Here is a 19,369-nt window from a genome sequence, read left to right on the forward strand (position 1 = left end):
AGCTAATATAAATATACAAGTATACAATTTTGAATGAGAAAACAGATTTAGAAGAAGAATATAACCAGAGATAATATGAACATTTAGAAAATATTACCAACATATGTCAAACATTTAAATATATTTAACTAACCAAAAAAAAACCAACAAGCTAACATAGGAGTTCAATGGTGCGATGCATTTCTATGACGCAAAATGCCAGGACGACATGCGTTTTTTCCTCCTTACAAACAATTTCCAAGGTCTTGCTTTAGTCTTAAACAAAATTACAGGCTTGTTTTGTTTTGTTTGACATGTTTCGGATGTTCCTTCAGAGTTGAAGATAGTTTACTTCCTAGTCCAAACCTCCCGCAGGACGACGGGGGATGATAGCGGGCAGGGTTTGAACCCTCGACCGTCGATAAATCCGAACGACAGTCCAGCGCGCAAACCGCACGACCAGGCAGCCATCCAAGTGAGTGCCTCGGGTAATTAAAAAGGGAGTCCTCGAAGAATGAGGAACATTTGGCTGATTTATTTCAGTTGTTTGTTGCTTCTCTAAAAAAAAAAAGAAAAGAAAGAAAAACAACATTTAAGTAGGACAACATTCAAGGGGGACAAAATTAAAGTGTTGCAACATTCAAGTAGGACATTTAAGCAGGACAACATTCAGGAAGGACAGCATTCAAGCAGGACAAACATTAAGTAGGATAAGTGAGACCAGGAAAAAAAATCGAAATATATAAATAGGACAACATTCAAGGAGGACAACATTCAGGTAGGACAACATTCAAGTTAGATAACATTCAAGTAGAATGATTTAAAAAAAACATTAAAGAAGGACAACGTTCAAGGAGGACAACATTCAAGGAGACAACATTCAAGGAGGACAACATCCAAGGAGGACAAAATTAAATTAAGACAACATTCAAGTAGGATAATTGAATGATTTAAAAGAAACATTAAAGAAGGACAACATTCAAGTAAGACAACATTCAAGGAGGACAACATTCAAGTAGGACAACATTCATGTAGGACAACATTCAAGTTAGACAACATTCAAGTAGGACAACATTCAAGTAGGACAACATTCAAGCAGGACAACAATTAAGTAGTATAATCGAGACCAGGAAAAAAAATTATCGAAATAGAAATAGAATTATTTAAAAAAAAACATTAAAGAAGGACAACGTTCAAGGAGGACAACATTCAAGGAGGATAACATCCAAATAGGACAAAATTAAATTAGGACAACATTCAAGTAGGATAATAGAATGATTTTTAAAAAAATATTAAAGGAGGACAACATTCAAGTAAGACAACATTCAAGGAGGACAACATTCATGTAGGACAACATTCATGTAGGACAATATTCAAGTTAGACAACATTCAAGGAGGACAACATTCAAGGAAGACAAAATTCAGGTAGGACAACATTCAAGTAGGACAACATTCAAGTAAGACAACATTAAATTAGGACAACATTCAAGTAGGACAACATTCAACTAGGACAACATTCAAGTAGGACAACATTCAAGTAGGACAACATTCAAGCATAATCTTCCAGATTGAAAATGGTTTATATGAAAGAGTAGAATTATCTTAAAATTAAAATTTGTAGCAGCGAGACTTCTAGAAATCTGTAATCTAAAAAGTATAAAGCAAGCATATTGAAAGGGGACTTTCGAAGAGTTCTAAAACGGTTTAGGACTAGAACCATAAGTTCCCGACCGCAGAACGAAGGAGCTAATGGGCTCAAATGTGAACCTTTCAGATCTACGGGGCAAACACCTTTACTTATCCACAACAAATGCTAGGTATCCATTAAACATTTAAAGTCCGTCTTCATCGGGTCTTGAACTCAAGACCACTTGTTTCAGAAGTCAAGCCCTTTGCCATTCAGCCATCACGCCCATTTTTTTTTATCAAAGATAAGATAAGATAAGTAGATAGACTAATAATCTTACCATGAAATTAGTCAAATAACTTACAGCATACTTTATCTTTAACTTTGCCAGCTCTGCTTCAACTAACTTTAGTATTTTAGTCACGCCTTCTTCACCCTGGGCTGTAACAGAGATATCATTTTAGTAGTCTTATCTAAAGTTTATCACCTTTACTTAAAAATGTTGGCATTACTGCTTCGTGGCACCAAGGATTTACCCAGGTAAAGAGAACATCGTTATTGACAGAGGCGTAGTGAGCAAAGCGTGCACCCGGCTGAAGGCACACTATTGGCGCCCCCCGCCCCATGAACATCACATAGAAATATAGACTTGTTGATAAAATGTATTTAATAATAATAGGCCTACTGTTGTAATCCTATTGGCGACGCGATAGAGTTAACTGTGTACAATCAGCTGACATATGTGACACAGGCCAGTAATACAGTTTAGCGGACTATGTCGACGGACAAAGGACAATACTGGTATGACGTTTGCACGTAAAGATGGCCCGTGTTGCGGTCATGTGATCAGAAGCCTTGGTAGACCAGAGACAGAGTGTGTAATGTAGTGTAATTTCAGTATAGGACAGCTGTTGACCATGCAATCGGTCCTAGTGGAGTCCTTGAGTAAAACGTACCACTCCAGGAAGAGATATAGAGACAGTAGTTTAGTTTAGTACGGCAGTACGGTGACGAACAGTGTAACATTTGTAGTCAGTTTATTGTGCTGCCAATTGTGTTGTACTACTATATTTTGGAACTCTAGCTGTCAAGTTCTTGAGTTTGATGTGTGTATTGAGCAGTGTTTGGAAAAGGCCTGATTAAAAGAGAGGGAGAGAATCGTACTAAATACAATACAAATAACCTTATAATGTATTACCTAACAAAAATATCTACAATAATTGTATTTTTTGAAGCCTTTCTGTGTGTGGCGACCAGTGCATCGTGCCCCCTTGCCCCCCCTCCCATCACTACGGTTCTGGCTCTCACTAAGCTCCAGTAACAGAATACACATGTGTGCCTCAAGGAAGTCTTAGGTCCTCTGATGTTTCTAATATACACATAGGACCTACCAAATGGCATTAATTCAGGCACAAAAAAGTCAGGTTATTTGCAGATGATTGCGTAATATATAGAACAATAAAAAACTACACAATATACTTGTCACACAATTGTAGATAGGTCAAGGTTATTCACAAAATGTAGAGAACTTTGTACTCAAATTACATCCCCCCTTTATGACGCATAAAAAAGTTCCCCTTTCAGACCTTGTGATCTATAGGGCAGATGATGTGAAGGTCATCTGTTTCTGTGGCATATGGCAACAGTGGTAACAGGGGTGTCATTTGGCCAGCACAACGACCAACAGCCTTTACTTTTCCCCAACTAGTGTGAGGTACTCATTAGAGCTGGGTGGACTCAAAGGCGCCCATAGATATCGAGAATAAAAGGGCTAGTCTTCAAGAGAAAGCTGGAACCTCTGGTTTGGAAGCCAACCGATTTACCGCTAAGCCACCGCGCTTCTGTTATGACACATTGAAAGGACAAAAGTACCACACATACCTTAATAGCAGCTGCTTATCTGAAAAAGGGGAGGGATTTGGTTACATGAACTCTCACAGCGCCAGACAGAAGCCAAGGGATAGATGATAAACGTATCATGGAATCCCAATAGGGTCTTTTAACAGAAATTTGTATACATCGAACAAGCCCTAAACTAAAACTCTATTTAACTTTTGTTAGCCCAACATTAAATTAATTTGGGACAACCCCCTACCCCCCCCCCCCCCACAAGTCGCTAAAAAGAAAGATAATAAGATACAAAATAAAGCTACGAAACTAATAAAAATGAATAATCACTTTTGATTAGAGTGCAGGAGTGGGTAAATTACGTGACCCGGGCCAGTGCGGAGTGTTTTATGCGCCGCGAAAGCCAACAGAAATCAGATGTGCCCACAGTTTATACATATAAAAAAATGCAAATATATAAAAGTAATAATTATAAATATCTATAGAATCTTTAAATTTCTGATTCTTATCTGTTATGAGAAGAAGGTAAACAAACATTGTCTCTACATGTCATTCTTAAAAGTTTAAAGTAAACGAAGATTATTCTTATTGGCAATATTTCGAAGTATTCAATCAATTACAAACTCAGACCAATACTTATTTAATACTATGAAGAACAGTGTTGAAAGTGTTGGGTTAGCTTGGGACAAGATGGCGAGTGTAACAACAGATGAAGCCCGTGCTTTGACTGAGAAAAACACGTTTTTTTTTATTATTTAAAGAACAATTTGATTAAAGCTCCAGAGTACACACCTCAAAGAGGCGAGGTGGCTGAGCGGTAAAGCGATCGGCTTCTGAACCTGGGGTCACGGGTTCAATTCCCGGTGAAGACTGGGATTTTTATTTTGGGATTCTTGGGTGCCTCTGATGGGTCCCTGACATTAGCTGGGGAAGACACCCTATGACACTTATATATAAAAGCTTATATTCAGCATAGTTATATCAATTAGCAGTTTGGGTCAGTCTTATTAAATGTGTAATAGATCTAGACTAAAAATAAAATGCATTTATAACAATCTATTAATGTGAGGAGGCTCGACTACGTTATTTCAAATTCATGGCCCAAGCCTTCTCAACATTGTAACCACTCTGCTAGAGGAGAGCTTATGATCATGGACGCTTGTAATGCCTATTGTTTCTAAAGTCTCGACCTACTTTTAAGGTTTATGTTCACTAATACTTAGACTATGACCTAAAAAGTGGACTGATTCAGCTTTTTTTAAAATTCATTCTTGTGTTGTCGGGTAAAAGGAAATAATTGTGCACATTTCAGTTTGATCCGAAATTGTGTGTGGTAGATATAACGTGTACAAACTTTTACCAGACGGACACATAAACAGACAGCGTGAGTTGATGTAAACGATCTAATAAAATCATGTAAAGGCAAAATATTGTTGTAACCCTGCCTTGCACCAGTGCTTGAGGTGCGCACTAGCGCACTGTTGAACGTAAACAGAAAGATACTAGAATGGAGAGAAGCACAGTGCATCAGGGATTGTGAAGAGTCTGAATGTGTGAGAAACTAAGAGGCCAACTTTTGTGCTGCCTGAAGGTTGTAGAAGGGACCTGGAGCGAAGCGGGGAAGGCTTTCGTTGGTCCACATTCGGGTTAAGTAACAAAGGACTGGTATACTTAGTAGTAAGACTCTGAGGAAGCCTAAGGGTGTTATGTGTTTGCCCTAGTGAATAAACACACGTATTTATTTCCTGTTAAACTGTGTTGAGTTGCTTGCCTATTCGTTGAGTGCCTAGCCGAGAGTTGCAACAATATTTTACACCATGCTGGGACTGAAAATTCTGCACAGTGTAGCTACTTGCTGGTCCACGGCTACTTCCTCTGCCTCCTCCTATGCTAAAAAATAAAAATTAAGTTGAAATTATTGCTAACAGAAAATTCAGCTGCGGTTTCAAAGAACGAAATTGATTAATTAGTACTAATTTGTTAATTTCTCGATTTATTCGTCTATTGTCATCGACTATGAATAATTATGCTAAAAATACAACTTGACCCGAGAATGGGAATAGGGAGAAAAAACGTGCCAAATGACAATGAAGGGATGAAATCCACAAATACAGCATTAAGTTGCATTTATTTCCCTTATTTCGATATAAAACAAAATAATAAATAACCAAAAATTAAGTACCTAATTTGATAATTTTTTAAATTGATTCATCTCTTGTCAGGTTCAATAAATAATTGTGCAAAGTTCTAACTTGATCCGAGAATGAGAAATGGGAGATAAACGTTCAAACATTTTACCAGAGAGACAGACTGGGTTGGTATAAGTTTCGGGCTCAATACCCAGTTGGGAATATTCATCTCAAGAATGTCTTCAAAACACATGGTTGGGATGTCAAACTAAATACTTCAAAACAGTACTGAGAAAAGAGTTGATTAATAAACAAATGTTTCCGTGCTGCAGTAAACACAACTCTGCCCGAGTCGGGTTTCGAACCTCGAGCCCCATTTATAGGTAGCCAAGCCAAGCCAAGTACAATTCAGGCGCACTTAGCCTCTCGACCACGCTTCCCATCATTGGATAAGCATGCTTTTAGATTTAAAAAAAATGTTCATTATTTTCATCTTACTGCGTAACACCTATGGAGGTACGATGACTACAGTTTGTGAACTGCTGGTTTACATAACTTACCAAACAGCTAAACTTGTGCCAAGTGTTGCACCTGTATTAAATTTAAAAACAAGAAAATAAAAGATAAAATTGAAAAGAATAATTGGGTTTCCACGTATCCGTAGTGGGAGGCTCGGTGGTTGAGGGATAAAGGGCTTGACTTCCAAACCGAGGGTCCCGGGTTTCTCAATGATGTTCCACCTTAAATGGTTTCATAGCGACTTAAATTAAAACTTTGTTACATAAAAAGCTCAAATAAAACAGTTTGTTTGACAGGGAAGGAAGGATGACATATTACTAATAAGAATAACCAATACTGTACCTTCTATAGATCTTGCTAGATTCGGCCAGATATATATATATATTACTTTCATATATACAATTAAGCTAATTAAAATAAGATGTTAAAATTTAAAAATAAACAAAATTCTTTCAACTAACAGGTTTACAATTCAAAGATTTAGCTAAAGTACAGATCATTGGTGAGAAAATAAACTTAAAGTCTTGACATGCTTAAATGAGATCCACTATCGTAGACCCCCCATTTTAAAGTCATAGTGCCCTAATTTATTTTTTCACTTCCGTAGACCCCCTGGAAGTCCTCGTAGACCCCTGGGAATCACTGACTTAATGGAAAGGCTGATTAAGCTCCAGAGTACACACCTCCAAGTAAAGAGAGGTTCAAGTCAAAACCAAAAGTTACAATTTCACACTTTAAAAACGTTGCAAAATTTGTACATTATTTTGGTCCACATACAATGCTATGGATTGTTTACAATTTTTAAATAAGCCTGTGTAAGATCAGGTCAATGGTGATTGAATGTGATAGCAGTCACAAGGATAACAACTACGTTGAATACTAATATATATATATATATATATATATATATATATATATATATATATATATATATATGCGGCCCCCGTCCCTTTTTTTTTTAATGCAGCCCTCGATAGAAAAAAAAATCATCTTAAGAAGAAAAAAAGTGATGCATAGGCTCCATGGGCGAACTGGGGGTTAAAATCGTCTAAGGCATTTTTATACAATCCGGCCCACAAATCGTATATCACTTGATGGACATCCATTTCTAGGTCTACCTGTCCTGAAAATCATTTGTTAAGTTTGATAATGTCTCGATAACTGAATACATTCACTTGGTATCTTTTGAAGAAATATAGTAGACCGTATGTTGCTTTTAAATCGCTCAAAGTGTGGGCCTAAAAGGATGAAACCTACTAGTAGCACTGTCTACGGGTGTAAACTTTTCCATTATTTCGTAAAATGTGTTAGATTAAATTAGCATTACACTGTAGAGTCTGTCAAATATTTTTTTTTAACCCGACGCTCAGAGGGCCCCGTTTACAAGAGGATATTATAAAACGTTTACCAATTTAATACGTTCTATAGAGGCATTCATGAGGCCTTTTAGGTGGCCCCTACCGGCCCATTCGGTTACCGGCCCACCGGGCATATGCCCGAATGCCCATAGAGCCAGTCCGCCCCTGATAGGCTCTATGAATGTTGAAAAGAGATGACCTACATCCGATTACTGATCTTTTCTGTATATCTCTCTCCTGTATTTGACCTACCAAAGGTCCTGAAAACAGTGAAGGTTTGTTCCTGAACTTATGCAATTTGATAATTCGTTTATGTAAATTGGAAGTAGTAGTGGACCTAAGACTGTTTATTGAGTTATACCTGAGTTTACTGTTATTGGTGTTGGTTTAGAGCTATTTATTATTACAGATTACAGTTTGTTCTCTCCGTATCAGAAAATGGACCACCAATGCCAAAATATTTTAATTTTTTAAGCAAACTATGGTGACGAACTTTACCAAAAGCTTTGGAAATATCCAGGAAGATATCATCTATTGGGTCACTGTTATTTAAACTGTTATTAATTCAACATTTAACCAAATGGAAAAACAGTAGTCTTTTAACATATGTAATCAAACAAGTGGATCCAAAGATTCGTGAATGAGCCTTGACGTTTAGACTATAGTGGAGACTACGAGATAGGGTTTTAAGTATGGGGCGGCTATAGAGTTCTGACATGTTTCATCCATGTTTGGTAATTATGACACAGAGGCCCAAATTATCGGAAGCTCTATAATTTACTAAACGACTGAGCCTAAAGAAATGGATTCTCTAAATTCATTTATAATAAATAACAAGTATATGTAACAATTCAATGGTCAATATTTCTTTGCATTTTTTGATGAGCTACACTTCAAAGATCAGCAACACGCTGGTTGGTCTTTACTACTCCAGGTACTCCGGGAACGGAGCTGATGTGTAAGTAACGTCATAGGCGGAAACGGGATGGGGAACACATAGGCGTAGTGGCATCTCAAACATCTCGCAGTGGCATCTCAAACATCTCGCAGTGGCATCTCAAACATCTCGTAGTGGCATCTCAAACATCTCGTAGTGGCATCTCAAACATCTCGCAGTGGGATCTCAAACATCTCGTAGTGGCATCTCAAACATCTCGCAGTGGCATCTCAAACATCTCGCAGTGGCATCTCAAACATCTCGCAGTGGCATCTCGCAGTGGCATCTCAAACATCTCGCAGTGGCATCTCAAACATCTCGCAGTGGCATCTCAAGCATCTCGCTGTGGCATCTCACACATCTCGCAGTGGCATCTCAAACATCTCGCAGTGGCATCTCAAACATCTCGTAGTGGCATCTCAAACATCTCGTAGTGGCATCTCAAACATCTCGCAGTGGCATCTCAAACATCTCGCAGTGGTATCTCAAACATCTCACAGTGGCATCTCAAACATCTCGTAGTGGCATCTCAAACATCTCGCAGTGGGATCTCAAACATCTCGTAGTGGCATCTCAAACATCTCGCAGTGGCATCTCAAACATCTCGCAGTGGCATCTCAAACATCTCGCAGTGGCATCTCAAACATCTCGCAGTGGCATCTCAAACATCTCGCAGTGGCATCTCAAGCATCTCGCTGTGGCATCTCACACATCTCGCAGTGGCATCTCAAACATCTCGCAGTGGCATCTCAAACATCTCGCAGTGGCATCTCAAACATCTCGCAGTGGTATCTCAAACATCTCACAGTGGCATTTCAAACATCTCGTAGTGGCATTTCAAACATCTTGCAGTGGCATCTCAAACATCTCGTAGTGGCATCTCAAACATCTTGCAGTGGCATCTCAAACATCTTTTATGCGATGCAAACCGCACGACCAGGCAGCCATCCTGTATCTATTTACCACATCGTTCCAACCCACTGACGGTAATGAAGGCAAGTTTTAATGTCACACTAGTCAGACCCATGGACATAATTTCTTTGTCCAACATTGGAGCTTTTGGAAAGCAGTGAAGCTTTGTAAGAACCTTGACCTTTCACATTGCATTGAAAGGTTGTCAGATTAAGGGAGGCGACTCAAAAGCAGGGCCGGGATTAGTTAGATGTCCTAGAAGAAGTGAATAGGATCATTATAATGGCCCCAAATGAAAAAGAAAAACAAAAAAATAAGACTGAAAAATATGCACGAAATTAAAAACTATGTTAGAATCTATATATAAATTTTATTAAATTCATTATAAAACCGCTAATGTGCATTATGCGCATGTACCTCCATAGTAACCATAGTATAAATATCATTTCGACATTTCACCAAATGAATATATGTAGTCAAACTAGTGGATTCATAGATTCGTGAATACACTATAGTAGAGACTACCAGCTAGGATGTCAGGCATGGGGGCTTTAGATTTCTGACATATTTGTACCATGTTTCGTAATTGTGTTAGATTGCCCCCACAATTACTGAGAATCTTTTTTTTTTATTCACTTTCCAAAAGATACATTGCATTTCTTAAAAAAAACAACAACTAATTTTATGGTATCACAACAACAAATGTAAGAACTTTGTTCAGAATTGTTCATAGTTCTCGTTTTCCTTTGCTTGTCCTTTTACAAGCCTAGACATACAACCCACATGGGCTTACATCACTATTAGTTACTAGATGCCGTAACAATTGAACTAGAAATGTTCTAAGGTCATTTATAATTACTAACAAGTATATGTAATAATTTAATTGTCAATATTTCTTTGCACTTTTAGAAACTACTAGTGGTGAATAAAAGTCTAAAATATATTGGAGATAGTTGTGTTCATGAAAAAATAACAGAGACACTTTTTACGAAATAAAACACTTTTGTATTCCCAGTAGAGGTCACAACTAGAAACTATATATTTTTTTTTTAAATCTTATATTAAGCATAGGATCAGGCATGTCATTAAATTTGTCGTAGATCTAGATAATCAATTTAAAAAAAGCATTTATAAAATAAAAAAAAAAAGGGAAAATGACCTGATTTTGAACTTGTGGCTCAAGCCTTCTTAGGATTATCAATCCAACACGGTAACCACTCTGCTAGCGGAGACTGACAGAAAGTTGTATAACGAATGTATGTATGTAAGTTGTACTTATAGTATTTCTAAAGTACCTTGATAATTGTAGATCGTGTATTACAGGTGCGAGTCCGAAAATATCGATGTACATGAAGTCACAAAGAGCGAAAAGTAACGAACAGGCTCAATGGACAGTCACTTGAGATGAAAACATCATAACAATCTTTAATTCAGAATGGGCCACAGTTGAGTCAGTCACTACGACAATGTTATCCCCCTTGAGAGCCTAGCAATAACTGGATCTAAAAATCTACAATCCTAATCTTTAATCCCAATGCCTATGTCGTCACTACGTCGGGTTCAAAGTCAAGTCGATTATACTTCGTTTCAAAACTAATAATAATAAGGCTTGTCTTTGAGTCCAAGTCACGTGGTTGCGCAGCCCCAGATGTGACCTACATATTTTGCCACATTCAGGGCAAGCATAACAATTGTCCGCAGGTGGTAGATTTAGATTTTCTTTCCGCCGTCTCTGTTTGTTCTCGGCAGCGGATTTTCTTTCTAAAATAACTAATGTTTTCTGGGCTCCTAAATGCAACACGGAAGCTTTATACCAGATTCCCCCCTACCCCCAGTGGTTGACAGAAGAGATAGGACCGTAACGCACTGAGCAAGCTGAAAGATATGTACAAGCAAAGTAATTAGAAAGAATTACAATTTAAAAAATATGTGTTTTTATTTTTCACTTTATTCAGTCGAAGTCTTAGTTAATTAAAAAAATAACACACAAGGCAAACATATCAACGGTTCCGCGTCTACATTGAACAAGCGTCACCAAATGTCTTAGAGGGCATCAACACTGACCAGCAACGTCAATTCTCTAAGCAGTAAAAGATTACATTCAGTGGTAGAGATTGAATTTTTGGGGCCCGGGGGGAGGGGGGGGGAAGTGACCATTATAGGGACCTCTGAATTCAGCTGACTGTCCATTTGGTCAATCCTCTTGAATTCATATCCTGTTTGGGTTGTCTTGAAAATGTATTTTATTTTGGTCAAAGGGAAGTAAACAAATAAATTCCACCTTTCATCTTCCAGTCCTAATTGTCTCTCTTGTTGAAAAATTTAAATAGTTTTTTTTTTAGTGTTATAATTTAAAGAAAAAAAAAACAAGATGTGCTAAATGCATACACATGCAAATTGTTAATAGTTATCACATATATAAACACACACACATATGCAATCAACTTATTTTCTTCATTGTTTAAACCAGTGATGCCCAACCTAATTCGACCCGCGGGGCATTTTAATATCTAGCACTCGTCTTGCGGGCCACATGACCGAAAAGTTAAAAAAAAAATGAAATGATATTGTTCTGCAACTATTTTGGTAGAAACCTATAGATGTAATACTTAACCAATACGTTGTTGGACAATTACATTATTACGCGTCAGAAAACAGCTTAATTTCTCTTCTTAAAATGTAGGCAACAGTATGGGTAGCTTTACCAACGACTCATTTTGTGATTGTGATTATGATACCAATCCATCAGAGAAAACGAGAGGGCCCATACGTAGGTAAAGATACATTTAAAAAAAAAAATTTTCGTTTGGAGGAGGGGGGGGGGGATTTCTACACTTTGTTGCGACGTTTCGTAGGGTGGATGGAACCACGTCGAGGGCCGGATCTAGCGCGCAGGCCATATTTTGGGCATCACTGTTTTAATGTTATTTGAACTTTGCCCTTCCACACAATGGCTAAGATTTAAAATTGCAACTCGCGGCAAGCACTTTAATATTTGTAACATATATATGTAAATATTATAAAGGTTTTTATAGGTAGGTTCTTGTATGTATAAATATTGTACAGAGCAATCCTATTTCTGCGTTGTAATTTCTCTTTGCCCTTATATTTCGTATCTTCAGGTGGGTCTGTGTTGTTGGTTGGAGATTTTAGTCTGAAGGGCAACTGGGAAAGAAGCCATATAACCATTGGCTATGACTTCTGGTTCCAGCCCAGACATAAAGTGATGGTCAGAACAGAGTGAGAAATGACTAACGCCTGGAAGAAAGGCTTCAGGCCAAAAGAATACGCATATGGTATGTAACTCATGTTGGGTTTTAAAACAAAACTGCAGTGTGATTTTATTTGAAAAAAAAAAACGTTTGATATCATTTATGTCAACTGTTGCAAACAATCCAATAGTATTAATACGAAGACGATTTTGATCCTGAATGCAGTATGGATACTAAAGATTCTAGATTTACAAAGTTCCCCTTTTGAATCTTTGTTCATCTGTTTCTCAGGGTTTCGGTTTACAAGGTTGTCCTGTGGCCAGCACAACGACCAACAATCTCTACTTTTCTCCTACTGATCTCAGGTATCCATTAGAGTTGGTTGGACTATTGGGGGCGTCTCTAATCTCAATTTTTAAAAATTTTTTAAAGAATTTTTTTTTTAGAACATTCTACCTGTAAGTTATACTCTGCCTTCATATGATAGTGATTACATTGAACCACAGTTGATGTATACAAACTTAACATTTTAGAAAGCTAACTTTTTAAAAATCTGAGCTAAATCTTAGGAAACCCAAAGTCTGTGATATGACTTTAGAAAGTAAATTCTTGAAAAATGTCTGTGAAATGTGATATGCATTGACTCAAGAAAGTTTAAGTTTTCAAAATATGAGTTAACTTTAGAAAGCCATTCTCTGTGTGCTGTGTCTCTGTAATTGAGATTTTCCCCCCGTTTTTCTATAATGAAAAAAAAAACAAAAACCAATAAGTACTTGTAATAACAACAAATGTCCAATTAGGATAAACAAACACAGTCATATTCTTAGTATTAGTTTCTGAGAGTTAACTTAAAGGAGCTTACTACAAGAGAGTTAACTTAAAGGGAATTAACATAAAAGAGGTTAACTTAAGAGAGCTAACTCAAAGAGAATTAGCATAAAGGAGGTTAACTTAAGAGAGCTAACTTAAAGAGAATTAACATAAAAGAGGTTAACTTAAGAGAGTTAACTTAAAGAGAATTAACATAAAGGAGGTTAACTTAAGAGAGCTAACGTAAAGAGAATTAACATAAAGGAGGTTAACTTAAAGGAGCTTACTACAAGAGAGTTAACCTAAAGAGAATTAACATAAAAGAGGTTAACTTAAGAGAGCTAACTTAAAGAGAATTAACATAAAGGAGGTTAACTTAAGAGAGCTAACTTAAAGAGAATTAACATAAAGGAGGTTAACTTAAGAGAGCTAACTTAAAGAGAATTAACATAAAGGAGGTTAACTTAAAGGAGCGTACTACAAGAGAGTTAACTTAAGAGAATTAAAATAAAAGAGGTTAACTCAAGAGAGCTATCTTAAAGAGAATTAACATAAAGGAGGTTAACTTAAGAGAGCTAACTTAAAGAGAATAAACATAAAGGAGGTTAACTTAAGAGAGCTAACTTAAAGAGAATTAACATAAAGGAAGTTAACTTAAAGGAGCGTACTACAAGAGAGTTAACTTAAGAGAATTAACATAAAAGAGGTTAACTCAAGAGAGCTAACTTAAAGAGAATTAACATAAAGGAGGTTAACTTAAGAGAGCTAACTTAAAGAGAATTAACATAAAAGAGGTTAACTTAAGAGAACTAACTTAAAGAGAATTAACATTAAGGAGGTTAACTTAAGAGAGCTAACTTAAAGAGAATTAACATAAAGGAGGTTAACTTAAAGGAGCTAACTTAAAGAGAATTAACATAAAGGAGGTTAACTTAAGAGAGCTAACTTAAAGAGAATTAACATAAAGGAGGTTAACTTAAGAGAGCTAACTTAAAGAGAATTAACATAAAGGAGGTTAACTTAAAGGAGCTAACTTAAAGAGAATTAATATAAAGGAGGTTAACTTAAGAGAGCTAACTTAAAGAGAATTAACATAAAGGAGGTTAACTTAAGAGAGCTAACTTAAAGAGAATTAACATAAAGGAGGTTAACTTAAAGGAGCGTACTAAAAGAGAGTTAACTTAAGAGAATTAACATAAAAGAGGTTAACTCAAGAGAGCTAACTTAAAGAGAATTAACATAAAAGAGGTTAACTTAAGAGAGCTAACTTAAAGAGAATTAACATAAAAGAGGTTAACTTAAAGGGAGTTAACTTAAAGGGAGTTAACTTATAGGGATTTGACAAAGAACTGAGTTTAAAAAAACAAACACATGTACGTACTGTTCACCATATACAGACTATACACCTATATGTCATAGCTTTGTTCAGTATTTAGTTAGTATCAAATGTAAACTCTTTCCAGCTTCATCTCTTCACTGCTAACTCTTAGATCTGTCTTGTGTAAACTCATGCCTTGTGTTAACTTTCAGCTCTGACTTCTGTTCATTCTTAGCCATGTCTTGTATTTAACTATTATTAGTTTTCCGTTAACTCTTTGCTCTGCCACCTGTCAACTCTTGTTAGTCCTGAGTTAACTCTAAGCTCTGCCTCGAGTCAACTCTTGTTTGTCCTGAGTTAACTCTAAGCTCTGCCTCGAGTCAACTCTTGTTTGTCTTGTGTTAATTCTTGGGTTTGTACGGACATTGTATCCACATCTGGAACTGGACTAGGACCCTCAACTCAAGAAAACATTAAGAAACTGGAACAGACACAAAATAGAGCAGTGAGATTCATAACAAACGAATATTCACATTTGACTAGAGTAACAGCTTTAGTAAAATCACTAAATTTAGAGATCGCCTTCAGGACAGAAGGCTCAAAAATAAAGTAGCAATCATACATAAAACACTGAACCATAATCTTCAAATACAAAAACAAAATTTAATAAAATACTCTGAAAGACACAAAGATAAAGGCACATTCCTCGTCCCATATGCTAGGACAAATTTGTACAAATACTCCTTCTTCCCTAGTGCTATTAGAGCATGGAATGAGTTGCCTGAGCTAGCCAGGAAAACCAGTGACTTGGCAGAATTTAAGTCATTGGTTAATATGCATGACTAAATGCATGACGCGTAGGACGTAATCATCTTCTTTTTTGAAGTAACGTCTGTATTGTATAAGATAAGATAAGACTACACACGAAAAGCTTCAGAATTAAGCCTAGAGATGATGGTGCCATTCCTCTGGAAGTCAGGTTCCTGCACGACCTGACGCCACCATGGGTTATGTCTGCTGCGCCCGCGGCTCCACAGTCTATTTTTTTAAGGCACCGGTGCGCTCAACATATTGCATTTGAGCTGCTTCCAAATGATGGTAAAATTATCTAATTCATAGTTGTCAGGGGGTCAACCTTGAGGAAAAACCAGGAGCTGGCGAAGCTAAGGCAGTTTGCAGCAATTTAAACTTAATGGATTAATGGATTTTCTACACTTTGTGCCGACGTTTCGGCTGGGCGGATGTAACCAAATGGCAGGCCAGATGTAGCCCGCGAGCCGTATTTTGGGCATCACTGGTTTAATCAGTTTTCTGTAAATTAATATTCAAGATTTTTTTTTCATTTGTTGCTCTGCTCATTGCGGCCATATATAGTGTTCGAAAATTGAAAACAATAAATTAACTAAAAAAAACTGAAATTTAATGAGTGTTTAATGTAATACATAAAAAAAATCTTTTTTTTTTCTGCTCTCTGATAGACAGTTGTGCAGATTATCGTCGAATCGACGTCAAGGAAGTCTTACAGATCTTACAGATGAATTATCCAGTGGTGACTGTCAAACGAGTGGATAACTCCAACACACGCCATGACGCGTAGGACGTAATTATCTTCTTTTTTGAAGTAACGTCTGTATTATATAAGATAAGATAAGACGCCAGGCCCGGTATCTCGCAGACCGCAATGTCACTGAACTAGGAAAATACGATTCACCTTTCAAGTACGTCATATAACAAGACATTTTAAACTTTAATATGTTTATTCAGTACTGAAGAGATGACATTGCCAACAACACATAAGACACTAACCTAAGTTTACGGTTTACACAACAGGTCACGTTCAAATTGTTCATAAATTGTCCAAACTTGACTATCACTGGGTTGTCCATTGTCCCAGTTTACACGCGTTGTGGTGGAATATGTCCGCCGATCGGTCAGTTTGCACTTTTCGACGGGGATGAATGGCCTGTGACTCCTAGGGGTAAATTCTTATGGCCACAACGCGGTAAATATTATCCTTAATAGGAGCGCTCCCTCAGACTAAGATACATGCTAGCGTCATTCTACTAAATCTAATAATAGACCCACGCGGTGTGTTAAGAGTCGTGCCGTTTCCGAATTATGCTCTGGCTATAATTAAAAAAACAGAAATGGAAAAGTGGTTTGAGTGCTAGGACAAATCCCAAAAAGCCCGTGAAGTCTGGGAGCGCATGATGTGCCCTGGCCGCACTTCCTCGTGGTGGAGGCTGTCCAGGCCTGAGCAAACTATCTATTATAGAACAGTGCAGGACGGGCCATTGTCCTGTTGGGTCATATTTCTCACGGCTATGCCAAATTTCGATTAACGGTGCCCCCGCTGCGGGGAAGAAGAGGAAACCGTGCCTCATATTCTGTTTGACTGCACCAGACTTATTGATCTCCGTCTCGACAGGTCTGGGAAACCAACAATTCTCGACCTGTATGGTGACATGTATGCACTACGCAAGACAGCAGGGTTTCTGTCCAGGGCTTTTGCAAGAGAGGATTTGAGCCTCTCAAGCCCTCACTCAAATGAAGTTTGATGATGATGATGATGACGGTCGCTCGTGACCAGTGGACCGCAACGAGAAGGGGGGGGGTAGAATGGGGAAAACAGCCAATGCAGGCCGAAAATACTTACACAAGTTCCCAAGCAAAGTCCTCGACTTGAGAGTCTTCTGACTTTTCAGAGAGTCTGATAGAATGTGGCATTAAACTGCGACTTTCGTCTCCAGCCATTATAGGTACCCGAGACCCACGCGGTGGGTTAGAGTGGTGCCGGTCCAATGATCATCAAGTATTCCGAATTAGGATGGTTTACTTGGACCAATGGTTTCCTTAAAACTTGCCCACCTGATCTCCATTATCCCACGACCTGGGGGGGGGGGGGGAGGAGAGCGGAACCATGTAACGATTATCAGGCTTGACCATCGTCCGATGCCATGGTAGACAGGAACGATTAGAATAGCAGTGGGCGTTAGGAGTGTCAACCTAAAGTGATGTTTGTGGACATCAAATGTTAATGTCCCTGGACTTAATGGCGGTGTGCGTTTGTTTTGGCGTTTGGGGCGTAACTTGGGATGTGCGTTTATGGCTTATAATTTGGTGGTCGGATCTTAAATCGGTGTAATAGGGTATTTGTACACGACACGAATAATTATGCGAAATGTCAACTTGACCCGAGAATGGGACATGGGAAAGAAAATGTCTAGATAGAGTTTAATTCTAGATAGAGTTTAATGGGGTAGTTCCGGATCTCTTCTCAGTCACGTGGGTGTGTTGTTTACATTAATGACCTCATTGATTTCATTGTCATTTAAACATGAAAATAGACTAGATCTAGACATCTTTAAATAATAAAAAGTATGTTACAATAATTCACAAATTCTTATGATTATCTAGTAGTTCTTCTAGATCTAGGCTAGCACTAAATCTAGATCTACATCTTATCATAGGAAGATATTGCCATTATTGACATGTACAAAACCACAGTCACGTGACTTTTTATAAATTAGGTCAGAGATTCGTAACTACCTCATTCTAGATAGAGTTTAATTCTAGATTGAGTTTAATTCTAGATAGACTTTAATCCTAGAAAGAGTTAAATTCCAGATGGTGTTTAATTCTAGATAGAGCTTAATTCTAGATTGAGTTTAATTCTAAAGAGACTTTAATTCTAGAAAGAGTTAAATTCCAGATGGTGTTTAATTCTAGATAGAGCTTAATTCTAGATAGAGTTTAATTCTAGATAGAGTTAAATAATAGAGTTTAATTCTAGATAGAGTCCAAATACTAGATAAATATTTAAAGCTAACAAGAAAAAACGTAGAAAAGAAAAGCAAAAAAAAAAAAAAAAGAAAGTTCACTCAGGGCTCAAGCCTTCTCATGGGGACTAATTTCACTTATAAAAACCTCATTCAAGTACGATTAATTTCCCTTGTTCGATACCAAACAAAATAATATATTACTAATAGTTAATTAACTAATTGGTTATCCTTTTTTTTTTAAATTGATTCTTGCTTTGTCAGGGACAAGAAATACTTGTGCAAAATTTCAGCTTGCTCCGAGATTGGGTGTGGGAGAAATAACATGTAGACATTTTTACCAGAGTGAGTTGATATGAGCTTTGTAAAAAAAAAAATAAATTACAAGACAAGATAGGATAACTGTTCCTGGAAATCGCACGATTAAATAGAAAGTTGTTTCCCCTTTTATTATTCAAAGAGGTTTATTATTTACGTTTAACATATAGATCCATATACAGGGTGGCCGACAGAAGAGCGAAAATTGGTCAATTAGCTATTTATTTTTACAAAGAAAATGTTTTTTTAAAGGTATATTACAATTTAATAGGTTGGGTGGCTGAGAGGTTTTGGGTTCGAATCCTCGTGAAGACTTGGATTTTTTATTTCGAGATTCTTTTTGGCGCTTCGAGGCCACCTAACTTTAATGGGTGCCATGTGACCAGCACAACGACAAGCCGCCTTTGCTTTCTCCGCATTAGAGCTGGGTGGACTCACGAGTGCCCTAAAGATCCCAAAAATAAATATCCCAGTCTTCACCAGGATTCGAACCATGGACCACCTGTTTTGAGATCAGGCGCTTTACCATTTAGCCACTTATCAATTAGCTGACAAATTAGAGTCTGAACATAGCTATGCCCATGTTCACTGGAGCACGAAGGTTACAGTACAATGCAATAGTT

General features: G+C 37.4%; 1 long non-coding RNA gene across 2 annotated transcripts in view; it reads right to left on the bottom strand.

The window, feature by feature from the left end:
• LOC129926741 (uncharacterized) overlaps nucleotides 1-19,369 on the bottom strand; it is a 41,398-nt gene continuing 22,029 nt past the window's right edge. Inside the window, exons 1-3 of one of the 2 annotated variants that reach the window (XR_008778461.1) lie at nucleotides 10,605-11,110; nucleotides 1,947-2,047; nucleotides 2-537 (exon numbers count right to left, since the gene is read on the bottom strand). This is a non-coding gene — a long non-coding RNA (uncharacterized LOC129926741). Of the gene's footprint in view, nucleotides 538-1,946; nucleotides 2,048-10,604; nucleotides 11,111-19,369 lie in introns of those variants that run through there. The other variant, XR_008778462.1, reaches the window with a different exon arrangement.

This window comes from Biomphalaria glabrata, chromosome 6 (assembly GCF_947242115.1).
Source record: "Biomphalaria glabrata chromosome 6, xgBioGlab47.1, whole genome shotgun sequence".
Taxonomy (NCBI): Eukaryota; Metazoa; Mollusca; class Gastropoda; family Planorbidae; genus Biomphalaria; species Biomphalaria glabrata.